At 39.1% G+C, this 18,520-nt stretch overlaps 1 protein-coding gene across 4 annotated transcripts in view; it reads left to right on the top strand.

Moving 5' to 3' along the window:
• Positions 1–1,246: 1,246 nt before the first annotated feature.
• Positions 1,247–18,520, top strand: part of Ctnna2 (catenin alpha 2) — a 1,050,408-nt gene continuing 1,033,134 nt past the window's right edge. For 2 of the 4 annotated variants that reach the window (XM_034511447.2, XM_034511446.2), the window contains exon 1: positions 1,325–1,504. The gene's annotated coding sequence lies outside the window, so the exon portion shown is untranslated. Of the gene's footprint in view, positions 1,505–18,520 lie in introns of all 4 variants that reach the window. The other 2 variants (XM_034511450.2, XM_034511449.2) reach the window with 2 other exon arrangements.

Here is an 18,520-nt window from a genome sequence, read left to right as displayed (position 1 = left end):
CTGAGAGCAAAGAAAAGACAATGAGAAAAGAAAGCTGGCCTGCCTGCGGTGCTACTGTCCGTGGTCCTGAAGCACGATTTGTGAAAAAGATCTTTAGAAATCATCGGTTAGCTTGCATTTGATGATATTGTCCATTTTTCCCCTAGACGTTTTAAATGTGATCAACGGTTATGGGAAAGGAAAACAGTCAAGGAGACATTGTGGGAGAAAGAAGAGGAGTACAGAGAGGTAGTCTACAGATAGTAAGACACTTGAGTTCCATGTAATTTCCTAACAACTGAAAATGTTCAATTTAGAAGCAACAGTGGATGAAAATACCGCGACACAGGCAAGGATAAAAGGGCATTAGGAATGCGTGTACCCAGTGATACAGGGTCACCTAAGTATAGGATGAACAAAAGATCCAATGGCCGTGGGCAAGGATTCCAGATGGAGTAAGTGTAGGCTGCATTCCAAGTTGTCAGAAGCTTTGCTTTCACTTTTTCTGCTTTGATGTAGTACAGACAAAGCCAAAGTTGTCATTCGGCACTGTGATTGAACAAAGACAATTGTAACTTATTCTTCTTCCTGTATATAGCTGGGTACCGTTTTTGCCTCTAAGCAAATCTCCCTGTTAGACCCCCAACACCAAGTTTTCCTAGTACTTCTTGCTGTCAAGGCACTCAAGTCTCTGTGCATGTTCCCTACTCGAGTAACCCCTATGAAGACAGAGAGGGACCTTAAACATTTTGGATACTTCAACATGCCTCGAGTGCTTCATACAGATAACTACAATTCCTTTCACGGAAACTGCGTTCACAGAGGCTTGTTAAACAGCCACAGCCCTGGTTTCTCTAACAGTTCCATCCTCTTCCAGGTTCTCTGGCATTCTGGGCTACAGGTCTACCTGGGCTGCACCAGGCCCTGGCCTCCTGCTGCCACGTGGTACGGTCTTTCTGAGTGTGCAACCCCATCCTGCCCTCTGTCGCCTATGCAGATCATTCAGGAGTCCAGCCCCTCCCTGCAGGGCCCGCATCAAGCCCCTGCTCACCGCCCAGAGGGTAACGCCATTGCCATGGAGACGGCACCTGCGCCCTCTGTGGCTCCTTTCTGTCCCTCCCCTCTGTCCCTCCCCTCTGTCCCTCCCCTCTGGCGCTCCCGGGCGACGCGCCCGCGTACTCATCCTGTAGCAGCCGGGGCCAGTCGCGGGCACGAGCGAACGAGCAAGCAAGTGAGCGGCCGCGCGTGCGCACTGGGCACCTCCCCTAGCGGCGATCCGGGCCGCTGCCGCTCGCTTGGGCAGGACGCGGGGCGGGCGGGGGGAGGGGGGAGCGGCTTTGCTGGCAGCACTGAGTGAGGCGGAGACCCGGGCGGAGCGGGCGGCACCGCACCTCGGCCAGAAGCAGCTGCAGCAGCTGCCCTAGTCCCCACCGCCGCCTTTCCAGCCGCTTCTGTCATTCCGCGCCAGCTGCTGCAGACAGAGGACGAGGAGGAGGAGGCGAGAAACTCCCACCGACCCACAGAGGTGAGTCCCGGGCAGAGCATCCTCCATCCTTGCCTGGCTCCCTCCCTTCCTGCCTCCCTCCCATCCTCTTCGTCCTCCCCTCCCTCCCGCTCCCCAGCCCTCCCGCCCTCATCCTTCCCAACATCCCTCTCTCCTCTCCGCTCCTTTCTCCTTTCCAGCCTTTCTTTCATCCCTTTCTTCTCTCACCCAGCCCTACTTCCTTCCCACCCTTTCTTTCTTCCCTATCTTCCTTTTAGCCACTCACCCTTCAGCTCATCTTTACATAGCTTTTATCAATCTTCTTTTCATCTCCCCCCCTCCTTTTCTTATCCTCACCCCCTTCCCAGAGGGTGGGATGGTGGGAGCATCCTTGCTTAGTACAAGTGTCCGGATCAGGGGCTTCTTGAAATTTGGTTTCCTGTTCCAAGAGACGCACACTCGCGCAGAGAATGCCCTGCAGGTCTTTACATTGTCAGGATTAAGGGTCAAGTTGGATAGAGTACTGGGAACTGGAAGGAATAGAGTCCAGGAACAATCTATAGATATGTGCTATAAAGGGTGGGGGTGGGGAGGTTGTCACTTAGATATGTTTCCAACCGTCCCCCACTCCCCTCTTCAACAGTTTCTTCCTTTCTTTTTTTTTTTCCTCCTGGGGATTACACATTCCCAGTGTGTTTCACACTAATTTAAAACCCAGCCTTTTCTGCTTTGATTGTCGTCTCCATGAGAAACCACAAGGAAAGAGAAGCCTGGAAGGGAACAAGAGGAGAAAAGAGGGGAGGGGTGAGGAAGGTTGGCAACAGTGGAAGCCTGAATCCCTTCCTCTAGGCCTTATTGGATTGACATTTTCAAACCACCCGCCTAATATTCAGCTTGGACTTGAACCTGTGTATCCTTGGCTCCGTCACTACTTCACAGAAAGAAAGTCTCTCAACTTTAATACCGGTGCATTACACGTTGTGTTCTGCTTGGTATGCAAAACACCCGGAGAACTTGCTTTGAGGAAATAAAAAGATAACACTTTTTGTTCATCCCTCGTTAACTTCAAGACACTGAGAATGGCTAGCCAGCTACTGAAGAATGAGGCTGTACTCCACCGTCTTGTAAACATATCATTTTGATAGCTTTCGATGTATGGTAGGGTTTAGCACAGGTACCCTCAATCCTGCTCGGCCACCTTATAGAAATCCTGATATTTTCGAGAAAAAAAATGTTCTGAGTGATTGTGCTTATTCCTAGATGTATTTACACTAATGGGAAAGTTAAATGACCTCTGAGAGGATTGTTCTGAAAACTTTTGAAATTTCGGTCTGTTTTGCATCAATCAGTTACTTACCCTGAATCTTATATTTCACATGCCTGTCTTCAGCGTCACTTCAGCACATTTCAGTCTTTATCAAGGAAGGCATGACAGTTTTTCTGTTTGCAGATGTTGTTTCTAAAAAGCTTCACTTATAAATGGTGGCACAGCATGCTGCTTCAGTATATCATCGCAGTAGGTCTAATTGTGTGCATGAAAATAAACTGAAAAATCAGATACTTAGTCTGCCCTATTGAGATTCTTCTGAATGATAACACCTTCCCCAACCTTAACTTTAAAATAGCTACATTGTCTTGTATAAAGTAGCATGTGCGGAGGGGCAAAGCTGGATTCACTGAAGTTGCAGTCAGTAACTATAGGATGGAGAAAGTCGTGGATTTATTCCTCTTGTTGAAATTTTGATGACATTCCAGCAGTGTAATAGGCCGTTTTGCATTTTATGTGTCTGTAAAGTAGGAGTTGAGATGAAGAGAATTGCCTTTGTAAGTGACAGAGTGCAGACCTGCCTAAATGGCTGAGACTGACGGTCATGTGGGATAGTAATTGGGAAGTAAATGATATTAGGAAACAAGAGAAGCCTCTCTCCTTCACCTTCTCTGGAGGAATGCATCCCTTTTCATGGCTTCTCAGGTTTATGATCCATGTGGCAGAAACTTGAAGTATTGGTTACTAATGTCTCCTGGCAGAATTGTGGTCAACCGTGTATGTGTTTGGATGGTTAGATTAGTTGACAGTGAATTCCATACAGGTGTGTTTTTGCACTTGCTGCTCCTTTCCTTGCCATAAGGTTCAGCTGTGGCAATCATGTATGGTGCTAACTTTCAAAGGCCATTCTGCCTGCCAACCTATTACACTCGATTTGTGGAGTTTTGGGTGGAGGAGGAGGAGCAGTTCCTCCTCAGCCTGCTTTTTCTATGTTGCAAATTTTCCTCTCTGAATGATGAGGGAGGGATTTCTGATAAGAAGACAGTGCTCAGTATGGAATGAAAGGCACATTTTATCTGACTCTTGTTTATAAATATTCATCAACATTGTGAAAGGAGAGTGAAGTTATTAAAGAAATAGAAAATGAAATATTTTGTTTATGACAATATCTTAGGAGAGTAGATGGGTTAAATGAATAAAATATGAGCTAGAAAATGAATTAATGCATAAAAAGTAAATTTGATGGAGCTGGGGTATAGCTCAGTGTTAGTTTTCTTGCCCAGCATGATCTAAGCCCTTGGCTTGTTCCACAGCAACCCCAAAACAGAACACAAACAACAAAAAAAGCAGCTTGATCCCCTAACTAACAGACACATTTGCGTACATGCACTAACTCCTTATGAATTTTATTTTCAGAAGCATCTTTTTAGAATTGCATGGGCCTTTAAGATACAAATAAAGACCATATAGGATGTGCTATGGATCCTTACATGAAATATTCGCCATGTATTCTGTATATGCCCTTCCTTTCAAGCTCATAACACACATGCAAGCTAATGCTGACTAGTGTGAGCTGTCCAAGGAAGTGGAAAGAAGAAAAAGACACTGTCTTAGGCCTCAGCTTGTAGGATAGGTGAAGATAAAAGGTATTTGCATGAGGTCCAGTTTCACAGCTGCAAAGAGCCAGATCTTTGTAGAAACCTTCCAAACTGAGTTCAGCTTCTCTTGCTTAAGAGCACTGTGTGCTTCACCTGCTGTTGAAGAAACTTGCTTTATCAAAGAGATGAGGTTATGAATCATGGAGTTTGTTTATAGGTTAAATCTGTTTAGCACAAAACTTGAAGCAAAGTATGGTTTTTCATTAGCATTATTTTAATTAGGAGGACAGGTTTTAAAGCATTGCAACATATTATATCATGCACTGTGGCTATGGAAGAGAGACATGACAGTAGTTCTGAAGGGGTGAGATTTCTGTGTGACCGGGGAAGCTGTTTTATTTAGTAGAAGCATTCAGGCTTGTATGGGGATCGCAGAGAAGAATGTCAAGTAGTGTGGAGTCAGAGCAGAGGTGGAGGAGAAAGCCTGGTGTGACAGGAGAGAGGTCCATCAACAAGTCTATTCATTTTCTAGACTATAGGTTAAATTAGTGAACACTTTAAAAGGTGTTAAACATGTCATCATCGTAAATATTCTACCACCTTGGACAAGTCAAGTGATTGTTCTTTGGGATCCACTTTCTCATTGGAGATTCAGTTACCAACCATCTGGTTTTAATTTTATTTCTATGTCTTATCATAGCTAGTACTCCATGCTTCCATAACACACAGAACTCAAGTCTTTGCCACAGGCAGACTCACAGTATTCTTTCATGGGCTTTCCTTAAACTGTGAGACAGAGGAAACACTTGACTTTTGCCAGATAATAATGGTTAATACTGTTGTTATCGTACCTATCTTTCCTTACTCCATGGGTGTTCTAAGACTATATCTCTATGAAGATGTTCTGTTTAACATGTTCAAAACAGAACTTTTGAAGTAATTATGTTTCTTGGAGCTTTATGTTTTACTCATGACATTACCTCATTACTAATTTTCCTTTTCACAGCATGCAAAAAAATGTTACAGATGCCAAAGGAGAGTGTGCTTTTTAGGTGCTTTGTTCGTATATTAACATGTGGTGACATCAAGAGGAGTTGTCTGGAACTTGTCCTGATCAGGTTAAATATCTGTACAAGATAGAGGAGTAGATAGATGATTATAGACAACCTTCAATTTTGGTTGAAGTTCATAAACAGTCTTGTGACATTTCCCCATCTAATAGGGAAAAAGATAAAAATTGAATAATTGTATTTCTTCTTTTGAAAATAGATTTCCAAGAAGTTCTCCCTTTCCCTCTGCAACAAAGTTCAAAGTGACAGTGATTATGTGTTTATAGAGTTGATCTATTCTGTATTTAATAGATGCATACAACTTTATTTCTTTCTCCCTAGTAGTAAAAAGTTTACTTAGTTGTAAACCATAAAAGTTATATTAGTCATAAGCAAGTGTATATTTCCAAAAATGATAGTATATAAACCCTAATGTTAAAATGTTTATTAGTAGTATCATCTCCATTATTATTTTACACTTTCACAGTATAAGTCACATGTATAAGTCACTCCATCTTCTTACCACACCTCTCTCCACAAATATCTCTCAAATATGCTGGTTGTTCTGTTTGGGACACACTGAGACTAGCTAGAACTTTGTCTATGTCAATGGTCTAGAAGGGTCCACTGGTCTTATTGTGATCAGCAGGTGAAGGGCAGGCAGCGCCTCTGTCTTGGACAGATTGTTGATGATACAGATCTTGGGGATATCCAGCACAGGTAACTACAGATGTGAGTTAATGATGATAATGGCTGTGTGTAGTCTAAAGAATGACATTTCACAGCCCTTTCTATCTTCTTCCACCTTTTATACAATGCTGACCCTCGCTTCCAATGTTCTGAATCTTAGAGGAGTTGGCATGAGTGACTAGTTTAGGGATGTGGTGTTTTTTATTTTTTACTTGGAATTCAATGTCTGTATTCTTGAAGGATTCCACAGGCTAAATAAAATATTTCAATTGTGTCATTTCTGCTTGGTTCTGCATTAAAGCAACAGACGTCTGTGAAAACCAAGTATGTTGGATATTTTTAGTTTCCTACTATGATGTTTTGCCTTTAAACATCAATTGAACACAACCACAAATATGCTTTTTACACCTCTTTGAAATGATTTCTTAGGGCATATTATAATAACAGACAGTGATAGTCTTATTTTATAACACTTAATATTTCAGGTACTCATTTTGATTTGAAGGTTTGATCCATAAATACAGCTCTTACATCATTACCTTCATGTGTATTAACAATAGGAACTTTCATGTGTGAAATGTAATTGTTTTCCCAGCCAAAGATAGTTAACAAATGGGAAAATTAAGTACAGATTACACAAAATGGGCTAATTTTGTGTATTGCTCTGTAAAATATATAACTGCTGATCAGTTAAGGGTCTCTTATATTTTTGCTGTCATAATACTAGAACCCGTGTTTAATTGATTTGAATACACACACACACATATGTAGTTTATCTTTCTTGTATCGAATATGTTTTCAAGATGTTTGTGTCTTTATTCTTGTGTGTGTGTGTGTGTGTGTGTGTGTGTGTGTGTGTGTGGTCACATACCATGGCTCACATATGGAAGTCAAAGAACAACCTTGGTTGTTAGTCTTCTACTTTGAGACAGGATTACCCATTGTGATTCTCCTTTCTGAAACTTCTGTCTCTATGTAAGATTTAGTTTTAGCAGAAAACTTCTGGTTATAGTTATACTCCTGTGAATGTGTGTGTGTGTGTGTGTGTGCAGAGATGATTAGAAGTTGATGTTAGGTATTTTCTTAGATCCTGCTTGACTTCATTTATTGAAACAGAGTCTCTTGCTGAGCTGAAAACCCACCAATTTGGAATAATCTAGCTAGCCACCTTTCCCAGGAAAGTTTCCGTTGCTGACTCTGGATTGCTGAGATTACAGTTGGTCACTATACCTGTCCAGCATCTATGTGAGTGTTGTGGACAAAGACTTGACTTCTCAGATTTGTGCAACAGCTGCTTTAGCCACCGAGCCATATTTTCAGGCCAGGTATTTCTTTTCCTCACCCAAATAATGAAAATTTAAAAGCCCCAGAGTGGAGCTAAGGAGAAAACACATTGATTAAGAACACTGCTGCTCTTGTATAGGACCCAATCTGAAGCTTCTGTCTTCCACAGGCACCTAAACTTGTCTGCACACTCCAACACATAACACATGCATATACACAAAATTAAAAATCAAATCAAATCTGAAAAATACAACGGGTGGCCACAGCATTAATCACGACATTTCTAGATGAAAATTGCCCACACCAAGTTTTGGGAGACTGTGAAGCAACTGTATACAACACTTGCACATGACTGGTGACAAGGTAATATTTTGGAAAACAGTTTGACACGTCTCCTAATTTTAAAAGTCCATGACTGGAGAAAAATAAAAAAAAGCAAAAATCTTTTATATTAAAAACTTGTGATAGCTTTATTCATTGTATCTTTAAAATTAAAACATCTGAAAACCCTGTCAAATTCCCAAGGTTATTTCTTTCAAAAAGTTAGCAAACTCCTCCTGCTGCTGCTGCTCCTGCTGCTCCTGCTCCTGTTGCCACTGCTAGTGGTGGTGTCTGTATGATTTCATCAGTACACCTTGAATAGCAGTTGTGTGTGACCTGTCCAGGCAGGGAAAGAAATGCATTTGAAAGGGCCCGAGAAATTGGCCTTAGAGTGGTGGGATTTGTCTTGGGTATAAAACTGTGTTTAGCTCTTACTTTCTGGCCTGCTCTCTGGCCTCTCTGTCAGCCTCATGCACTGCCAGTAGTAGGCCAGCTGCTCTAGTTTCTAACAGACGGTAGGCAGTAGCCTCTAAATGAGGGAACTTTTGCCAGAAGCCATCCTGCAGCATGCTCTCTTATCTGACTACTCAGCACTGGGCAAAGCCAATGGCTGGGTTGATGAGCAGAAGACCTTGCATGGTTAATAAGCCTTGCGGTTTATTTTAAGTGTATTCACAGGCTGTGATGGCACTCTCAGGCTTTTGGAAAAAACCTGAAACCAAAGGCCCTGTGTGTTTGGGGACAGCTTATTATTTGGGCATGTGGGCAAAAACAGGTATCAGAAGGTTCTCTGGAACAAGAGGAAGAAATTCACAACCTAGCCCAAAGCCTGAGCTGGAAGGGGAGGGAAAGAAATTTAGACTCAAGGCAACAGTTAAAATGTGGGCAAGCACACAAATATTGTCAAGTAGTGCGAAGCAAGAAGGACCCATGGGGTTGGGACAGGAGGTGAACATGAGTGTTGGCAATTGTCTGAGTTACAGGCAAGCAAGCTTGATTGCAGTTTGCCCATCTGTGAAATCAGGACCTCAGGCAAAGAGGTTTATATGTTTTGCTTGTTCAGGGTGAAGCCAAAACAGTAATTACTTTATCACTATTTTCAAAAGTCTTTTTCATGGATAGAAACTGCAGCTTCATTTTTTTTCTAACATTTTTTTTTCTATTACACTTCCTTCACAATAACTTGTTGATTGAATTAAGTCTTTTTGAGCCCATTCAATCTTTGACCAAATCCTACAGGTTTCAGTTCAAATAAATCAGTCATTCATCAATTACTTTAATATAAGATATGAAAATCTCTCTCTCTCTCTCTCTCTCTCTGTGTGTGTGTGTGTGTGTGTGTGTGTGTGTAGAGCATCAGCTCAGAATCCATACAAGACTTAGACATGGTATTTTGTCTCACAGATTCACAACCTATACATAGATATAAAATACTCAACTGAGCAGCTTAATGGTACACGGCAGAGTGTGTGGAACTCTGTGCTAATTCTGCATTGAAATGGCTCAGAAATCCAGTCTTTCACTGAAGGAAAACTCAGATCGTGCAATAAGAGTATAAAAGTGAAGTTGATCTTACATTAACTTTTCCTTCAGTCCTGTCTTGGTCTGGGGACTGGGGCAGAGCTGTGTTCCTGCAGGGTGGTGAATCAATGCATAGCAGTGGGAGAGATAGGAAAATAACATCCAAGAGACAAAAGGCTAAGGCTCTGATTGATATCTGCTGAGAAAACAGCTGCTAAGGGAGACCCAGGGAGGAGACAGGCTGGGAATGCAGAAATGTTGACACATTGTGTACATGGAGGTATCTCAAGAATGAAACAAGGGATACATTGTTCCAAAAGAACACAGTTTGTCTTTGATTCTGACATAGTAACACTACCTACTGTCCAGAAAGTGACAAGAACTCCAGTAGAAAACTCACAACAAAACAAAAAAAGGTAGTCCAAAATGTAGCCCAGTAAATATTTGGTAAATTTCTAGTCACCCCCACCCACCATGAGTATATTCCAGTTTATTTTATAGTGATATCATTTGATAGCACTGCTTAGATGGTACCATTTTGTATCTTATTTTGAAACTAAATGCATTTAAGCATTTTCTGGCATAATAAAATTTCTACATATTTTGAGGATAACATCATATCTATTGGAAATTATATTTATAGTTTTTGAGTATATATAGATATAAACTGCCTGGTATGCTTTGCCTTCTAGTGTGATCTATGTCATGGGCAACAAATTAAGTTTTGGCAGCCAATTTCTATGCTGAATGTGGTTATTAGTAGGTATGTAAACAGACACGTGGATGCACATAAACGTGCGCACCCACATGCACTTGCCCAGGAACACACACATGCACATCCAGAGGCACAAAGGCTTTCTTAACTGAGGTGATGCTCTTTACCTATGTGTCACATTGCACCTCTAGAAGACCAACGCTCAGGTTCCAGCACCCTCATTAGTTAGCTTACAAAGGCCTATAACTCCACTTCCAAGGGATCTGATACTTTTTTTTTTTAGCCTCCAAGTACACTGCATTCACGTGGTTCATACATACACTCAACACACATATAAAATAAATGCATCTTTTTTAAAAAGAAGATATCGCTATTGTGGCATATGATTATCTCAGTCATTATTTTCCAGTTATGATTGTTGTTCAGAATGGGCCTCCTTGGATTCTTGAATCTTTGTGCTTCCATAGACAGTTTGTTCTGCTGATTTACTATTTTAGGCAAGGCTGTAAGAAACATCTTTACACAGTTTTCCTTTCCACATGGACCAGCGCCTTTTGTTTTAATGCTGCTAACTACAACTGCTAGTTCAGAAAGTGTGTGCACTTTCTACTTTGATACTTAATGCCAGGTTTCTCCTAAAACGGCATAAATTCTGTTCCACCTGTGAGCATGAAGATGCCTGATTCTACACCTCTCGGCAGATAATTGTGTATATATAAAAGTTTTCTAATACGTACATGAAAGGGGTAGATGTCTTGTATATGACTTTCTTCTGTGATTTTGAAAAAGTCTTAGTATTTCTGTCTAATGGTCTGATGGTTGTTTCTGCTGAAAGTAGTATCTGTGTTTTTAGGTTGAGCTATTTGCATGCTTTCACTTTTTACATCTTGTTTATATTCTCTTGGTAAAGAGAGTTTTGTTATCATTCCTGAAGTCTTAATAGAATGTTGTAGTCCCTGTAGTATAGAGTGTGTTGTGGAATCCAAATGGTTTTCTTTCTCTAAAACTTCATAATTCTTTTACTATGACCCTTTAAAAAAGTCAACTATGGTGGTCCAACAGTTATTAAATTTTAGAATGAACATTTTTGGTGTTTTAACTTTCATTCTATCTTGAAGGTAATTTTGAGGGAGAAGTGATGGCAACTTTTTGTTAGAGTCTTGTTAGTTTTCAGTTTTGGTTCCTGTATCTTTTAGTATCATGAATTGCTTTCTTCATGGAAGGAGATGCTTCTGCTTTTGTCCCATTTGTTACCATCTGTGTATAGATTACTCTGCTTTTACTGTGGAGAATGGAAGTTTTCCTTAATAGTTTCTACTAATTCTTCACTGATAAAGAGAACATGTCTCTTGGTTTTTATACATAGTTTGGTTCTGAGTCACCTTGCTTAAATACTTTTTAGTTTCAAAAAAATTCTCGTTCTCACATTTTATGGTTACCAATTTGAGGGACCTTTCTATGTTAAGCTAAGAAACTAAGTGTTGATACAATAGTCAGTAGTAGAGAACACTTGCCCAGTGTACAAAAGGCTGTGAGCTCAACTCTAGTAAAATAATAATACTTATTAAAATAGTACAAAAATAAGATAGTAGGGCATGAATCAAATACAAATTTGAAAATGAGAAATAAACACTAACTTACATAAAGTGTATGCTAATATTAACTTAAAGTATTTTTTCTAACATGGATATAGTGTAAATTGTGTATTCTTATATCTTAAACACTTGGTCTAAACAGCAACTTGACAAATGGTTTTTAGATATCTGTTGGAAACACAGTACCTCACAACATTAATACATGTAACTTTCTGTTTATGAACTCCTTTTTGGGTGAGGTGTATTGTATAAATAAAATCCATGTACTCTCTTGTACATAGTGACATGGTAGTTTTCTGGGCCTTTCTGAATATTTTATGGAGATTGTTTTGAATGTAGCTCCCAGGAGTCTGGAAGTACCTTTCTAAATTGCTAGCTAGTTGAGTGAGCAATGATCTGCTTGATTTTGAAAATGTTCAACATATTACATTTTTTAAAAAAAATTATAAAAGAACTGTAATTTTGGATACCTGGTGTCTTATTTAGCCATTTGTGTACTCAGGGTGCTGTGCATGACAGTGCTTCAGTTGCATCTAGTGCTGGTTTTAAAGAATGTGGAAGTATTAACACAGTAGCCCGCTGACCCATGGGAGGCCTCAAGATCTTGACCAGAATTTACCTTTATTTTTCGTCTAAAGACCATATGTTTCAAGCATGGGAAGAAAGTTCACCTCATTAGTATTCTTATAATCTTCTATCATGAAATTTCTGGAATATTTTGAAATTATTTGTGTGTATGTGTATTATGTATGGATATGAGCACGTGATTCAGATACCTATAGAGACAAGAAGAGGATGTTGGCTCCCCTACAACTAGAGTCACAGACAGTTTTTTTTTTTTTTATGTTTTTATTTATTTTATTTTTTTATTAGATCTTTCATTTACACTTCAGATACCACCCCGTTTCCCCATTCCCCCCCCTTAGAAAACCCCTATCCCATGCCCCCTTTTCATTTTGCATTTATACATTTTTTTAAGAAATGTTAATCATAGGCTTTATAAGTTTGGTATTGTTCAATCAGAGGTGTAACCCACTACCCAACCTAGATATATCAACTATCTTTGACTGGTGGAGATACATGAACATCTGCTTCCCTGTCTCCCCCCTCTATCTCTCTTTCATCACCTAGCTTCTCCTCTCCTTCTTCTTCTCCTCTTCTTACTCCTTTTCTTCCTCTCAGTACTCCTCCCACCTTAGCTCCTCCTACACATCACCCTTCCTGTTAAAAGGAAACTTTTCTCTCAAAATACAATTAGAGCATAATTATGCCTATTTGTACCAGTGAGGTACAAGATAGTCCTAATATCCAGTCCATCCTTTTGTTGACTAACCAGCACCTCTGTCATCTATCCTAACTAAAACACTTAGTTCTGAACCTGGCTTTTTCCTTGGCTTTAGGATGAATGTCAGCTGATGACCATACACAGACAGTTTTGAAGCATTTAATATGAGTATTGGGAACCAAATGTGGATCCTCTGCAAGAGTTCTTAACCACCAAGCCATCTCTCCAGTCCTAAAATATCAAATAATAATCAATAAAAACTCTTATTGATTATGCAGATTGAGAAACTGGGCTCGTTCCTTTAAAGTGTAATTATTCATCTGGTTTAGATTTTATATGTATTTATTGCTAATGTTTTATCATTTCCTCTTCCCTTCCTCCCTCTTTAGTGGTATAGGTCAATATTGGGGCCATAACAGTGAGCTGCATTTCCAGTATAAATTTATGCTGCATGTTTTGCCAAAGTCATGCAAGTGGAGGGGTTGAGGAAATGCCTTTATAAGATGAGGCTGTAAGATGAGATACAGGGAATTTTCTTTTCTTTTTTTCTTTTTTTTTTTTTCTTTCAAGACAGAGTTTCTCTGTGTAGTCCTGGCTGTCCTGGAACTCACTCTGTAGACCAGGCTGGCCTCGAACTCAGAAATCTGCCTGCCTCTGCCTCCCAAGTGCTGGGATTATAGGCGTGCGCCACCACTGCCCAGCCAGGGAATTTTCTTAATCAGTTATTGATGTGAGAGGGTTTAGCCTATGGTGGTGTCATGCCTGGGCTGGTGGTCTGGGTTCTATAATGAAGCAGGTTGAGCAACACATGGGATCAAGCCAGTAAAATAGCATTCCTCCATGGCCTCCGTATCAGCTCCTGTGTCAAGGTATCTGGATTTTTTGAGTTCTTGCCTTAAATTCTTTTTTATGGTGAATTGGTATATGGAAGTGTGAACAAAAGATACCCTTTTATAACTTTTGGTCACAGTTTCATTGCAATAACAGAATCTTAGTTTAAAGACCTTATTTATTCTTACTGAAGCCAGCCCTGTTAGGAACCCATGAGTCACATAGTGTAGTTAGATCTCATTTTGGGTTTAAAAACAAGCATTTTTCTTTGTAGAGTAATGAATGTGTGTGGGAAATCAGTAGCAAGTGTTAAGGCACCGTTTATAAAACAACAAACATATCTTTATGGATGATAGATCACCAGTTTTGAAAATGTTATCTTTAATAGTTCTATTTTTTAAAAATAATTACACCAATAAGCATGAATTCAAATAACACTAACATTATAATTATGAATAAGCCTTTCAGCCCATAGATAATTTCTGTTTAGATTGTTTGAATAATTTGAGACAGAGCTATTTATTGGATGGAATTTTGATGATGTCTGGATGGCTTTTTACAGACAGTTTTGTGTGTGTGTGTGTGTGTGTGTGTGTGTGTGTGTGTGCTGTTGCTGTGATGAATAGGTGACCCCTTAAATCCAGGTCTGTCACTGGTTACTGTAGCTCTTGATAGGTTGTGAATTATTTTCAGTTAAAGTAAGTTAGCATGTGAAATGAATTTCCCTTTTTGAATGTGTTTAAAATGCTTAATGTCAAAATCATAAATATGTGTCATTCTTAAGCACTTGATTGGGTAGATGGGTAGAGGGTTACCAAAGTAGTACAAAGCTACTTCTTGTAACTTGTTGTTTCCTGGAGGAAGTATAATATTGAACAATATCCAGAGATATTTTATATTGCAAACCACAAAACATTATTGATCGGAGTTAACAAAAACCTAAATAAATGTAAACACATCAGTACACACAGGTGAAGAAAAAACAATTAAAGAGACGAACTGATCCAGAGTCAGTGCTAGTGCTTTCTAGTTACTAGCTTAAAAAAAAGAAAAGAAATTGTTAAGTTCTCTCTAGAATTCACTTGTTACACAAACATAGCCAAAGCAAATCTTAAAAATAAACAAAATCCCAAGATGCACACATAGCAGTTTCCAAGCTTGTTGCAGAGCTGTAGGGATTGAGATTGCGTGGCTGTGGAGTAAGAACAGACTAGAGATTCTCAGAGTGAAAGGACACGTTCAGAAATGAACCCATACATTTCAAATCAATTGTTTTTTTTTTCAACATGGGTGACAAGGTGATTCAGTGGGCAAGAGCATGGGCACTGAGAGGTCGGCCAACATGACTCAACAGGTAAAGTTTCCTGCAATTCTGATGACTGGAACTCAACCCTAAATCCATGTAGCAGACATTCTCATCACACATCATTATGTAAATACATGAAATGAAAAAGAAAAGGCTCTGGAATAAATGGGCAATGAATGTCCCATATGCAAAGAATGAATTTGGACCATTATTTCATCTCACAAATTTAACTGAAAATTCATCTTATTTCTAAATGTAATAGCCAAATTTAAAACACTTAAAGAGAAAGCATAGGTGTCAATCTTATGGATCTTGAGTTAGGCAGTGCGTTCCTAGCTGTAACTCTATCATCTATCTATCTATCTATCTATCTATCTATCTATCTACCTACCTACCAATCTATCTATACCTCGAGTTGAACTTCATAACAAGTTGAAACCTATAATGTGTTAGAGCCACCATGAAGAAAGCTGAAAGACACCCTATAAACAGAACAAATATGTGTAAACCATGCAAAGAGGAGCAGTTTCTACTGCTCCTAGTTAGTGTCCAGCATTCTAAAATAAGCAGATGTAAATGTCATTAGTTATTGGATAACTACAAGTGAAAAGCTGAATGAACACCTGTGTGCAGCCTCTAGACAGCTTCAAAGCAAAGATCATGAGAAACAGATGCCAGATAAGTTGTAAAGGAACTGAAGTCAAAGGTGACATGGTGCAGCCATGTTGAAAAACAGCTTTGCAGTTCCCCTAAATTTAAATTTAATTTATGACCTAAGATTTCTACTCTTTAGTATGTCCTTAAAAGAAGTAAAGATGACCATCCACAGGAACCATGTGCTTTTATGTTATAGTAATATCATTCATCACAGCAGATAAGTGGAAAGAGTAAATGAGCAGAGTATGATTCATAGGTTCAATGAGAGATATATTCAACCATAAATATGAATATTCACTGATAGGTTAAGAAAGCTAAAAGTAGTATGCTAAATGAAAAAACCCAGACACGAAACATTGTCCTTGTATGATTTTATTTGTATAAAACATACAGAATCATGAAATCTATATGGGCAGCATGTAGACAAACAAATGTCAAGAGTTGGGGGTGGGGGAAGATTAGGGACTGGTGCCAGAGAGGGTGATTTTTCTATGTATTGTGTTGAAATCAGTGATGCTTGTACATACACCCTTGAATCACACAATTAGAATATGTAACTATTATGGTAGATAATTTGTTCCTTAAAAATAAAAGCAAACAAATTAAATGATTACTTTTAGCTTTATTAGAAAAATACAAATGAAGTCTTGTTATATTTTTAAAGACTAATTTTGTTCCAAACGCTTTACTTTGATAGTATATGATATCTAATTGTAGCATTATTTTTCTGTTTCTCTCACCCATTATATGATATATATTTATAGTAAAATTTTATATATTTATTAGATATTTATATGATATAATTGGATTATATTTCTATTGTTCATATTTATAACATTATATTCTATATCCCCTTTCTTTGGAAAATCACTCTCTCACCTGGTCCCTTACTAGCTATTTTAGCTCTGAGTTTTCTAAATGAAACCCACATATCTGCAGCATAAAAGCTATCACCTACATAAAGAAAAAATATGAGGGATTTTCTCCTTGGGTGTGGTTTATCTTATTCAAGATGATTGTAGCTCCATTCATTTTCTTGCACATTTCATGATTCCATTCATGTTAACATCTAAATAATACTCCACTGTGATGGGTGAGCTTAAGTTTAATACATAATGTAGAAAATAACTGTCCTTTGTTCACTATACTCCTGAAGGTAAATATTTCACTTTGAAAATAATATTTAATTATTCCACTTACATTTATCCAAAGTATGGCTGAGGACGTGTTTATTGCTTTTCTTGGGAAAGGGACATGCTTTGGGTTACCAAGATGATTGTAGCAGTATTTTGACCCTTAGCAGGAAGTACTGAGCCACGAATAGTGAAAATCCAAAACATGACAAGTGGCGTAGCCATAATTAGTTATTGTCAGCAAAAAACAGTGTTTTTAAAGTCATAAATAATTAGTCGATAAATAGAAAATGCACATTTTACTGAGAATTTGAAGATGATATAAGAGTTTCCAAAAAAGGACAAAGTAGAGAAATACATTATAGGCTGAGGACGCAGAAGTAAAGTAATTATAAATTTGAGAACCAGGAAAATAATGCAATTGCAAGAGCTTTTGAGGGGCCCTGGTAAGGAGGCAAAAGGGACAGAGAAAAACAACTCTGATTGAATATATGAGGGAGGACTTCAAGACCAGGGAGATGCAAGACACAAAGAACAAAGGCAGAGGCAAGGACAGCTGGATTGTATCACATCTCCTCCTGTTCCACACAGACTGGGGAGGAATCTGCTGTGTGTTTTGGATGATGCTGATTTTGAAGCACTCAAGCAATTCTGCATTAGCCTTCCTGAATGGGGTCTGGATTTCTCTGTCTCTGGCATTCAAAGTTGAAAGCTTGGATCAAAGACAGAGGTGATAATTAGAATCATGGAAATAGATGAAGGACCCTGGATGTGGCATGAAGCTTGGTGAAAAGCATGGCTCTGTTCAGCAATGCCCACTATAACACTGTGAGAAAAAAAAAAAAAAAAGAAGGTAAGAAATGAGTGAATCCTGTATCAATGTTTGTCCTTGAAGTCCAGGGAGTCAGCAATGAAACAAAACACTATCAATACAGACATGCTTTTTGTTGGGTTTTTACCCAGAATGAGCTAACATGAGGAAACCCAGGGGGTCAGAGCAAACCTAGAACCCGGTTTTGGCTTCTATACATGAGGTCTCTTCTGACATCAAATGGAGAATGAAGGGTATAAATGCCAGAGCAGATGCTGTAGGTAGAAGCTGAGAGACTGCAGAGTCAGGGTTGCAGAAGCCATAGCTTGTGGACCTGGGAGCAGCAACTGTAGGAGGCGGGCACAGCAGCACTCAAAAATTGGACCCATGTCCGGCTCCTTAGAAGGATTTTCTCTGGTAAGAGGAGTTGGGTTTGCTGTCTTTTCCTCTTGGTTTATGATCTATGAGTGGGCAATATTTTCCTTCTAGGCATGGTGTCTATCTATATATATATATATATATATATATATATATATATATATATATATATATATATTGATTATTGGTGTGGGCAACATTTTAAAAATGTAGCCTGCTAAGTTAAACTGTAGCTCTTATGGGGTTGATATTCTGAGAAAAATATATTGTCTGGGAAAAAAAAAAAAACCAACCAAACAAAAACACAAAGCCTTATCTCTTGTGAATATTTTTTCTCCTATCTCTCAAGAAAACAGAGGCACTTTACTAATGCTGTCTACAGGACCTTCAGAGATAGTTTTATCAATGAAAAGGGAGCAAGAGATATAATTAAGAGAGTGCTTGCTGGTTTTGTTTCCCAGTGCTCAAATAGGGCAGCTTGTGATCCCTTTGTCTTCAGCTCCAAAAGACTGCATGCCCCCTGCTGGCCTCCAAAGACACTTGCACTCACAATACACACACACACACACACACACACACACACACACACACACACTGGGGGGAAGTTTTTCCCACTT

Source organism: Arvicanthis niloticus, chromosome 9 (assembly GCF_011762505.2).
Source record: "Arvicanthis niloticus isolate mArvNil1 chromosome 9, mArvNil1.pat.X, whole genome shotgun sequence".
NCBI classification, from domain to species: domain Eukaryota; kingdom Metazoa; phylum Chordata; class Mammalia; order Rodentia; family Muridae; genus Arvicanthis; species Arvicanthis niloticus.
This window is presented reverse-complemented; position numbering and strand designations above follow the sequence as displayed.